At 45.3% G+C, this 12057-nt stretch overlaps 1 long non-coding RNA gene across 1 annotated transcript; it reads right to left on the bottom strand.

Annotated features, from left to right (window-relative positions):
- Positions 1 to 7443: 7443 nt before the first annotated feature.
- LOC309523652 lies at positions 7444 to 11259 on the bottom strand. The gene is made up of 3 exons (XR_014215494.1): positions 11024 to 11259; positions 10355 to 10431; positions 7444 to 7982 (listed from the first exon to the last, which is right to left on the bottom strand). It is a non-coding gene; the product is annotated as an uncharacterized lncRNA (long non-coding RNA).
- Positions 11260 to 12057: the final 798 nt, after the last annotated feature.

The raw sequence follows: 12057 nt of genomic DNA, 5'->3' as shown, positions 1-12057 counted from the left end.
TGGTATATGGTTACCAAGCTCTGGCCTGGGCTCCTGCCATTATGGCCAGCACTTATATTCCCTCAGCCCAGGCCCCTTGCTCCTCCTTTGGCTGCCTCTGTCCAATCAGCCTGGTTGAATTTCCTATTGGCTGATTGCTATAACCAATCCTAAAAGATACACCCATATCCTCCTGTCCTTATATGGAACACAAAGAGCTATATATTGTTACATCTATAAATGACAAATAAGTAGTAATATATCTTACATGTTTGCTTTCGTAGATTTTCACGGGTACAGGAATGCAGGTTTTGGTGTCTTCGGGTGTCTTCCCGTGTAAGAGTTGGGGTGTCTGTGCGACGTTTCGACGAGGTCTCACTCGTCATCTCAACAAGGAATCTTAATTACCAGCTCACCTCTTGCCCTCCTTGCCCTATTGCCTTCTAAAACAAATGGTTAATCTTAAATTTTTATCTTAAACATATGTCAAGGATCTTGAGTTCACATCAACATTGAAAGATCTCCTTCATTTGAAGGTTTCTAAACAAATGCCTGACAACTTATATATCAGGAGTGCTCGATGGCGTCTCCTGTCTGGCAGGGGGGCTAGGCTGGTGGCTGACTTAATTTCAGGATAAATACAACTCTTACAACTATATGAAATAAGAATCTAGCATTTCTTAAATCCTTTGCATAATTACATTTAAGCCAATATATTTAATACATAACATAGGTAGCCTTTTAAAAGGAATAAGGCCTTTGTAAAGTAAAAAAGGAACTCAGTAAAAAAACAGCTTCAAAAGAAGCCTCTTCAGTTTACACCCCCCTTCAGCCAGCTGCTTTTCCCATTAGCTCTTCCCAACATTTATTGCCCTTTAACTCTCTCAGTTTAAGAAAGAAACAGCTTTAGAAAAGACTTCCCAAAAATGCTCTCTTTCTGCCAGCTAGATGCTTCTCCATTGCTCTTGGCCTTAGGAAGAAGATCTGGCTCATTTTACTGGGAGGCACATTGGTATTATTTTACTGTTTACCAACTATTAATTATGTAGGGTCTGTGTAGCCTTGCTCTTCAGCCTGTAATTCCCTTTTTTCGACTTTGAGAATTGTTTTCTGCTATAAATCAAGGGGCCCCTTGTCTAGGAGGAAAACATTGCCAAGGTTCTCTAAGCAGCTGGTCTTCTGCCTGGCATGAAACTTTTGAAAATCTTTAAGCTCTCTTTAATATACAAGCCCTGATCAAACATTAATAAAATGCAGGCTTATGATTAGATGCCTCACTTTCACCCCTCCAGACGTTGCTGAACCACAACTCCCATCAGCCCCGGCAAGCATGGCCAATGGCTAGGGATGATGGGAACTGTAGTTCAGCAACAGCTGGCAGGCCAGAGGTTCCCCACATGTGTCTCATGTTCTTATGCAAGAGTTCAGACTTAGCATCACATAACATAGATCAGTCATGCTATAATCCCTAAAAGATCCCTCAGTTTGTGACATTAGATGAATCTCGGTGAAGTAGATTGTGCCACACTCCATGTTGGCCACTTGGGTGTCATCCAATCCCTGATGGAGCAAAGGTCTGTGCTTCAAGCTCTCATGTTTCCTACTGATAAGGGCTTCTGGTGGAGCAGGTGTGGCAGTCAGCACCTCTCATACAAGGTGCCTACTTCTCCAGCATTTATAAGGCAGAAAATCCTCTGCACAGTAATGGAAATATACTGGTGGTTCCTGGATCAATAAGATGATATTGGGTCATCACAGAGAGACGGAGAGGATGGGAGGCAGCTGTGCTTGGGTGGCTCAGTTGCAGCTGGTAATGACCAGTGCCGAGTCCTGCCTGAGGCCCCTGGGCCCAGCACTGAGCTCGTTAGGGAAGTTAATGAAGGATGGAAGCTGGCAAAGCCCCTGGCTATTTCCTCAAATGTGCTCAAACTTCATGTGTCTGTTTACTGGGTCTCGGAGGCTCTGCAAACTCTTTTCCACCCACCTGCCCCCCATGCTTAATGATACAGGGAACATCCTAGATATTATTACAGCTGAAAGAGAAAGGAGAAGATATCTGGATGTCTTGGCTGGAGTGTTTCACTGCTAAAACTATCACAGGAAAGTGGGTGTGTGGAAAATTTCTCCATGTACTCTGGGACGTCAGAGGCTCCTGGAAGTAGCAACAAAACATTGGGTGGTGGGCTTGGGTTGGAGTCAGTGGTGCTTTATAAAACATACAACTAAAATTTTCCCTTGGAGAGGCTCTGGGAGATGAAGGAGTTTAAGTAACTGTAGGATAACTGTCCTTCACTTTGGTAAGAGAACTCTGTTTTTACAGAGAGCGCTTTCTGTTGGAGAGTTTTCAGCACCCCTGAACAACCCACAATTCCCAGGATTCTCAGGAAAACCATAACAATTCAGCTGGAACAAAACCAATGTGGGTTTGCACTGTAGGAAGTCTCTGAAGTGGGAGAGGAAGCGGTATCCTTTTGAAAGAAATGGGGTGCTTCCAAAGTAGGAGCAAAAAGGAAATGGGATGAGCTAAGCCAGACTTAAAATTTATGTCCACTTCAAAAAGAAGTGGGATTATATCCCACCCCACTTTGCGTATTGATGACATGTAGGTTCTCAGGAGACGGGTTTTGCTTCATGTTTACATTTTGTAGCCTAGAGGCAACCAATTGACCACTCACACAATCAAGGGGATGGAGGCATCAGTCACCATCACTGTCTGTGGCAGCATCTCCACAGCAAATGCGACATGTGCACCAGCCTGCAGTGCTTCTACTGTGGTAGACGGGAGAGGTGGGTGGGAGGGGAAAGACTCCAGAAATGAGTGCTGGTTATTTTGTCTCAGCCAGCCAACAGAGAACTGAGTAAGCACAAAACCCACCAGAGAAGACTGGCAGATATCTCTGATCCCACATAGCTCTGGTCCCTTATTTCAGATTCAAAGTTTCAAAATGCGCAATGAAGGTCCCATATTTTAATTTAAGCACTTCAGCTACACATTTTTGGAAATGTCACCCAGTTGTCCCTTCCTAGGAGGAAGAGGGCCTGCATAGCTGGGGAGCGGGGAGTTGTCCCTAACAACTCAATTGCCTCAGGAGACCAGATGCATTGACATGCATTGTCAGACCTTATGATAGGGATTTTTGCATATGCTAACAGGGGGCACTAGTCCCAATGCAGCCCCAACAGGCTGTGCCTCTTGATAAGGGACTTGCTAGAGATAATAAAAAAATGGAACCCAGGATTCAGAGCAGAAGCTTTGTGGACGCAAGAGATGGCCATTTCCAAATTGCTTGCTCCAAATTACTTTCTACCCACCCCCCTCAATTTAAGGTTCTCTGTATGCGCACGCACACCCACAGGTGTGCTTTCAGGGCAACAGAGGAAATTGGTAGGGCAGGCAGTGGGAAGCGATAAATACGGCAAGAGCATTTGCATATCATAAAATGACGTTTGAGCGAAAGAAGGAAAGCAGTAATGCGGGCAGGATGCTGGCAGTGAACACGGGGCGGCACCTGGAGTTTAAATAGAGGTCAGATTGGGAACCTTACTGGCCTCCAAGAGTGGCAGAGCCAGGTCAGAATGGGGCCAGTTTTGAAAAATGCTTGTTGGACTTCAAATATTATTCACTTCACTTTGGCCTCCATTTTTAATTGGGCCTCATGGCCCTTTAGCTAGGGCCCCACAGTGCTGTGAGAAAGTCCACACGTAAATGAGATTCAGGCTGCATTTGTGAGGGTGGGGGAGTCACTTCAGTAACCAGAAATACTGGTTACTGGGCAAGGATAGTGAGCCTGTGGGCCTCCTGATGTTGTGGGACTCTAACTCCCATCGGCCTCAGCCACCATGATCAGTGGTCAGGGAAGGTGGGAGCTGTAGTCCAGCAATAGCTGGTTCCCACCTCTGACCTAGAGGGCCTGTTGCCCTGATGGCAGATTGTATGAGGCAACTGTGCACACAGTTATGGGGTTCTGGTTCTACCCTTAGCAACTCCTGGGGTTTATTTTGCAGCCTTAAGAGTCAAAGATTGTCCCTCCTAATCCAGTTGTACAAAGGGTTAATGGGTAGCATCTTGCCCACGGCCCCAAAGCAATCTTTGGTGAAGTTGGGACATGGAAAGTAGATCTTCCTGTTCCCAGTGAAGCTCTCTGTCCAATAGACCAAACTGGTTTTGTTGTTAAGACTTCGTTTTCTAAGCTACTTTGTAGGATGGAATGATTTCTCTGGATCCTCGGAAACCTAACCGGAATGATGAGGTGTTAGCTCATTAATAGAGAACCTGCTTTGCACCCAGGTTCAACCCCCAGTGTCTGCAGACAGGGAGGGGAAAGCTCCCTGCCTGTAATCCGGGGGCGCTCCTTCCAGTTAGAGTAGACAATACTGAGTTAGATGGACGAACCGTCTGGCTTGTCATAAGGCAGCTTGGTGTCCCCCTGTGCTGGGGGTTAGGGAATGTATTTGCTAGGAATCCTCTGGGTTTTTATCCTGTGGGACTCTGAAATATAAGGGGCAGCCCTCCCCAAACCCTTAAATAATAAGTCTTCTGGAAACTGAGGTGCTGGTGCCAGATCTGTCTTCAGGCCAATCTTCGGTCTCATTTGAAAGTGAGTTTGAATAAAATAAAAGCCAGAAGGATCAACCTTCAGCGGCTTGGAAGCTGGATGCTGAATCCCTTTTTATCTTGCACAGATCATAGAATAATCGGAAGCTCCTGCAAACTGCGATTGCATTTCAGCCCCCAGGCTAGTGGGGGTTGGCTGCTTCTTTCTGGGTCCCCCCTTCCCTCCCCTGCAATACAAATGTAATTGTTTTTTGTCCAGAGGGGAACAATGTGAAAATAAGAATCCGAGGTGACCGTGTGTGCTTTATTTGGGTTGTTATTTTTCCTCGCCATTTTCAATGCATTAAGAGTAGCATATTCGTCGCCTCAATAATCCCCCTCTATTATTGCAAAAACCGTGGTGTCGGGTCCAATTACGTCAAAAGAACGTTTTGGTGTTTTGCTTCTTTTTTTGGGGGGGGGGGACAGGCTAGGAAGGAGAGGAGTGGGAGGTGGGCAAAGAAAAAAAAGCGATGAAACCCAACATTATGTGAAATAAGTCCAAGAAGTCCTTTTTTTATTCGTGTGCGTACTGGGCCCCTTGCAACCGTGGGGAGGGCAGGATTGATGAAAGCATTTTCGCATTGTGCAGATGGCAGGGATAAATATTAACCTCTCCATTCCCAGCCACCCTCCAGGGTCTTCCCTGAAACACACAATTCCCATCTGGTTTTCAAAAATGCAATGCCCTGGGAACCATCTGCATGCTGGAAGATGGACCCCTAATGCGAGGATAAATAAGAAAGAACTGCTTCGGGAAGGGGCGTGGTAATGCACTTTGGAATGCTTGTTAATCTAATGCAATTTTCCCTTCTGTTAACACTATAGTTCTTTTACGAGGAGAGCAAATTCAGACGGCTCCCTGAGCTGCAGTCTCAGGCAGAGTTCTTAGAGCACTGAGTTAGGGATCCTGCCAGATTCTACCCAGCTGGCATCTGGGCAGGAACCCCCAAGTACCAGTGAGGGTATAAGCATTTTCAGAATGCCTTGTTGTAGCAGGTTCTGGGCCCACTCAGTCCTCAAATCTCTGTAGACGAGGGATGGATGGATGGATGGATGGATGGATGGATGGATGGATGGATCGATCGATCAATCAATCAATCAATCAATCTAATTTCTGTTCATGTCAGTTCTGGATGTGTTCATAAGTCTATTCTGTCCCCTGTTGGAAGTGTAACAGAAGAGATCATTCCATGTGAAACTTAAGAGTTAATTATTTTTCCAGTAAATTGGCTAACTGGGGAGTGGGGTGTTGCTTAGCAACCAGAATAGGTAGAATGGTCCTTACTAGCATGTGCCCTGATTGGCAATGTAGTCCTAAGGGAGTTTTGCCTTGATATGACCATTGATAATTCTTGGAGAATAGGTGAGGTCCCTGCAGACTGCAGGCGGGAAAATCTTGTCCCCATCTTCAAAAAAAAAGGGGGGGGGGAGAAGCCCCAGTAACAGTCAACCCTTGAGCTTGACACTGATACCAGGAAAGGTCCTAGAACAGGTAATTCAATAATCGGTCTGTGAGCATTTAGAAAAGGATGCTGTGATTACTAAGACCCAATATGGGGTTCTCAAAAATAAGTCATGCTAGACCAATCTGATTTCTTTGTTTGATGGAATTACAAACTTGGTGAATCATGGGAATGCTGTGGACATAGTGTATCTTGATTTTAGTAAGGCTTTTCACAAAGTCCCCCATGATATTCTCGTGAGGAAGCTGGTAAAATGTGGATTGCATAATTTGCAGATGAGATTAAACTTGGAGGGGTAACTAATGCTGTAAAAGACAGGATCAAAATTCAAAATGACCATAACAGATTGGAGCATAGCTTACAAAATGTTTTTCAATTAGGTAGGAAAAACCAGATGCACAAATATAAGATGGGGCACACCTGGCTTACTAGCAGTGCATGTGAAAAGGATCTAGGGTTATTGGTGGACCACAAGCTTAAAATGAGCCAACAGTGTGATGCAGCAGCAAATAAAGGTTAACGCTATTCTAGGCTGCATCAACAGAAGTATAGTGTCCAGATCAAGGGAAGTCATTGTCAGGAGCGTCCTACATGTGAGTAGGCATCAGAGAGACACACATGCCTGACTGGCATGTCCTGTCTCTCCCTCCTGGTCATTCTTTCGGGAGCTTCAAAAGCGCTCTCCAGCCCGAACATTACAGCGACTGACATCTCTGAGAGGCATCAGCAAACTTCAGGATTCTGCAGAGTATTGGCAGTTTGCGTGACAGACGCAACAGCACAACATTTTGGCTAAACTACTTTATTTACATATAATACAATCGGAGCATTGTGACTCAGCTCCTTCCTCTTTCTCATCAGACAGCAAATAGTCCCACATCACGGAACACAGTAATACAAACATCCTGTCTCCGTCACTTCCCACACTGTGGAATGAAAACATACACCGCCATGTGGTAGAAACGATCCCATGACTGCAAACACAGGGCAAAAATACTAACAGTCATAGTCCCACTCTAGTATGCTTTGGTCAGACCACACCTGGAATACTGTGTCCAATTCTGAGCACCACAATTTAAGAAGGATGTTGACAAGCTGGAACATGTGCAGATGATCAAGGGTCTAGAAGCCAAGCCTTATGAGGAATGGTTGAAGGAGCTGGGTATGTTTAGCCTGGAAAAGAGGAGACTGAGAGGAGATATGATAGCCATCTTCAAATATCTGAAGGGCTGTCACATAGAGGATGGAGCAAGCTTGTTTTCTCCTACTCTGGAGAGTAGGACTCAAACCACTGGCTTCAAGTTAGAAGAAAGGAGATTCCGACTAAACATACAGAAAAACTTTCAGACAGTAATGGCTGTTTAACAGTGGAACAGTGGACTCTCCTTCCTTTGAGGTTTTCAGGGGGTTGGACTAGATGACCCTTGGGTCCCTTCCAACTCTAAGATTCTATGTGTGGGAAGCAGGAGACATGTCTCCAGATGCAGGAAAAAACTGGTAGCTGAATAGACCTCTCTCTCTGCTGTGGAAGACTTCAATGGCAGGATAAGGCAGGGTGTGTGCCCTTCTCCATTTTTGGAGGAAAGCTCAGTAAGAGAACAGGGTTACCTTGGGAAGCATCAGCAGAACTTGGACAGCAATGCATTAGAATGAGGGAATGTCAGTGAAGCTACTGTGGAGGGCAGGGAACAGGGATTCCTAGCAGGTGAGCTCAGGTCTTCAGGCGAGTGTTGAGGCTGCCAGCCCCACTGCCTTATTTGTGTCTCTCACCAGCTCCGACATCATATTGACACCTCTGCAGGAGCGAAGAAACATCTGCTCCTTGGTGCTAAAGCAGGAAATTAATGTGCATGGTGAATAGAATTGGGCCTGGGGTCCACTCAGTAGTGGGAGAATTATCAAACCTCATTGGTGTGTGGGCCTTGATTTATCTCGTCTTCATTCTGTTAAGAAAAGAAACAGCATCAAGCCATGGTTATTTTAAGCTCTGGTTGGCTCCATGTAAGCTTCTGCTTTGCTCTTTGGAAGCCAATTTGTCTGCTCCCCACGCCCCACAAGGCAATGCAAATCCTATGAGAATAAGACCTGACCCTGGGCCAGGGAGGTGGAAGAAAGCAAGGAATGTCCACATGTTACAGAAAGAATACTGGGACCTGTAGTTTGTTAAAAAGGTAAAGGTAAAGGACCCCTGACAGTTAAGTTCAGTTGCTCTATAGACTGAGGGAGCTGACGTTTGTCCACAGACATTTTTTCCAGGTCATGTGGCCACCATGACTAAGTCTCTTCTGGCAAAACCAGAGCAGCGCACAGAAACGCCTTTTACCTTCCCGCCAGAGCGGTACCTAATTATCTACTTGCACTTTGATGTGCTTTCAAACTGCTAGGCTGGCAGGAGCAGAGACTGAGCTCACCCCGTCGCGGGGATTTGAACCGCAGACCTTCTGATCAGCAAGCCCTAGGCTCAGTGGTTTAGAGACCACAGCACCACCCGCGTCCTGTAGTTTATTAAGGGTGCTCAAAATTATATTTCTGTGGGGGTAAATTGCTGTTCCCAGAATTCTTTGGTGGGAGAGTGCCTTAAATGTGTGGCGTGTATGTAGCCGGACAGTTTTGGCTCATTCCAAACAGTTTGCAGAGTCTGCACCTTATCTCTTGAGGAGGTGGAGCTCTCCTCACCTCTTGTGGATTCTCTAGCTGCCTGGTGTAATCAGATGCCTGCCTCCACAACTAGATGCATAAACAGGAGCTGAGGCTGGGGTAGACAGTGTTAATTAGCTAAATATTTGGAGATGGGTTTATGAGGTGCCTTGGAATCTTAAAACAGCCGCTGCCAGGATTGTGATAACCGCTGGGGGACAGGCAGGACTTTCAGCTGTTTGCCTACTTCTCGGTTTTGCTAATGGCACTTAGGGATCTGGTGTTAATTAAAATTAAATAGTGTGGCTTGTACCTTTCACTGCTCAGTACTCCATCACAACATTGTTGTCACTAATGCACGGGGTGTGTGTGTGTGTGTGTTTCATTTCTTCCCAACACACATGGAGGAGTGCCAGGACATTTTCAGTGCAGGTATAAGGAGCCTGTGGCTCTCTAGGTGCCATTGGACTAAGAAGCTCAGCCAGGATGGCCCAATGGCCAGGCATGATGGCAGTTAATAGTCCAGCCATGCCTGGAGGGCCCACCATCTTCTAAAAAGGGACAATCAGAGATGGAGCATCTTAAAATTAAGGGCAATGAAATCTGAATTGGGTATTCATCTAAGAGACACCTGATTTCCGCTGCCCAGGCATAAAAACAATGAAATTGGTCTTACAGGATGTGATGCTGCTGGGGGTGCTTCCAAACTGGTGCTTTTAACAGCATCCACATGACATCATTGGCATCAGTATGCTACCCTGTATCCCTCCCATTTTATATAGATTTAGACTTTCTGTGAAAATCTTTCCACCTGGCCTAGGGTGCGGGGCCCAGACTCACCAAGCCCTACTATGTTAAATATGTATTCTGTAGTTGACCTCCTTTGTAATGTTTTACAGTGGTACCTCGGGTTACAGACGCTTCAGGTTACATACGCTTCAGGTTACAGACTCTGCTAACCCAGAAATAGTACCTCAGGTTAAGAATTTTGCTTCAAGATGAGAACAGAAATCGTGTTCCAGCGGCACGGCGGCAGCAGGAGACCCCATTAGCTAAAGCAGTGCTTCAGGTTAAGAACAGACCTCCGGAACGAATTAACTACTTTACTTGAGGTACCACTGTATTTTGAAACCTTTAAGATAATATTTTAGTTTTCTGTTATGTTGCTTTGACTGTATACTCTATACAGTGGTGCCTCGCAAGACGAAATTAATTCATTCTGCGAGTTTTGTCGTTTTGCGATTTTTTTCGTCTTGCGGAGCATGGCGTCAGGAAAGTTTTGGAAAAGCTTCAAAAATCACCAAAGTCTTTAAAAACCTCAAAAAAGGCTACCACACCGCGTTCTATGAGTTGCTCCTCGAAGTCAAGTCGCAGCTGAATTAACGGTGTTAAGAAAAAGGAAACAAACTTGCAAGACGTTTCCGTCTTGTGAAGCAAGCCCATAGGGAAATTCGTCTTGCGAAGCAGCTCAAAAAACAAAAAACCCTTTCATCTTGCGAGTTTTTGTCTTCCGAGGCATTCGTCTTGCGAGGTACCACTGTATTTGACTTTCTTCAGATTGTTTTATTTATGTTTTATTGATATAATATGTTCTAAACCTCTATGAGACTTTTCTTTAAAATATAAAGCAGTATAGAATTTTTTAAAATAAAAAAAAAATAAAAACAAACAAACAAACCTTGTTGCCAATGACCCGCAATGCCTGAAATCCCCATTTGCACTATAAAGTTCCCATCTGGAAGCACCCGCCAATCTCTGAAAGAAAACAAATATCAGGGAGCTCAAAATGGTGAGTACACTCAGCGCGCAGCATATCTGGGATTTGTGGTTGGCAGAGCAAAGGGATGGAAGCTGGTTTCTTGATGCATTTGAATCAGCACCTTTCTTTTTGCTAAATTAAATACTGAATAAGAAGTAGGTTCCAGATCTGGAATGGAGGGCCGTTGTCACAGTAGGTGGAGAGAGAGAGAGAGAGAGAGAGAGAGAGAGAGAGATGTGGAAATCAGGAGAGCCCTGAGCCCAATTAAGGGGTGAGAACAAGGGTATCCCTTCTGCTCAGGACAGGGCTATGGAGCCCCCTCCCCACAGTTCTGGGGAAATCCCCAGATCTTGTGGGAATATTAAGGAAGGTAGGAGAGGATATATTGTTTGGATATTATCCCTCCCTACTCATGCTCATGAGTAAACAGCAGAGCACATTCCCTTTGCAACTTATTGGAAGCAAGTTGATGATTTGTTAGAATCCTGTAATTAAGTAATTCAGTCTGGCTTGTCCAGTCTGGAGTGTTCCTGGTAAGTTTCCCCTTTATTTCCCTCCTAAAATAAAGTAGAATAAAGTTTTACTCACATTCAGTTCACAGCAGTAATCTGAAGTCAGGCTTTATCTTGTGGTTACAGTGAAAAGAAGCCTGAGCTACATCTCAGACTTCCTGCTTGTGGGCTCCATCCTCTGTGAAGGTTGAGCCATGAACTGACTAAGAGCCAGGAGAGCAAGAGGCCAAAAGTCCAAGAGAGAGATGGTTGTGTGGCCAACCCTTTTATCTGGTCAGCTAGGGTCACGCCCATCTACTTGGTCACACACAGGTATGACAGGAAGTGCCTGGAGCCACATTCCCCTGTGTGTCCATTCTAGGCAACAGGAAAATGTTGTACTTGACTGCTCTAGTAATAATACATCCCACAGATATGAATCAAAATGTTGGAGGGGAGTAGTGAGGGGCAGAAGATGATGCTTTTGCCTCCTGCTTGCTACTTCCCTGGGACCAAATGCCAGTTCCACATGCAGCCAGTTCCCTGTGCCAGGAGCCGGGGCTGTGGGATCCTTGGCTCACACAAAATCATTATCTCATGATTTAAAAAAATGAAAGGTTGATAGACAGAGCTCACCTCCTCTGCTTCCATCATCTCAGCCCATGCTGTGTGAACTAAATCCATCCTAATTATGGCTGATTTGCATGGGGAGTTGAAAATTAATCTCTCCTAAGTTCTGGGCGTTTAGTGATTCTGCTTGGGCTTATTAGAAGCACAATGCTATTTCCCAAGAAGGCATGTGTGCTTGTGGGGCGAAGAGCGTTCTTCATTGTACAGCAGGTGTGCTGGGTACCCTTTTTGCAGGGTGTACACCAGTTTCCATCAGAGATCAATCCCTGTTAATTTCCCTAGTGGGCAGTTCTTCAGAGAGTAGCTGAGAAAGTTAATGCACAGATGTGGAGGAGCAAACATACCTGCCTGATAGAGAAGGATGTGGCTCTTTCACGGGTGGGGAATTGAGACAAGCAGCAATTCCGTAACTGAAAAAAGCATGCATGGCCCACCCCACTCAAGGAAGCTGTGTGCTTGTTATGTTAAGTGCTTCCTGTGACATTCATTCTATCCTGGCAA

The sequence above is a fragment of the Podarcis vaucheri genome (assembly GCF_965113315.1).
Source record: "Podarcis vaucheri genome assembly, chromosome: 2".
Lineage (NCBI taxonomy): Eukaryota > Metazoa > Chordata > Lepidosauria > Squamata > Lacertidae > Podarcis > Podarcis vaucheri.
This window is presented reverse-complemented; position numbering and strand designations above follow the sequence as displayed.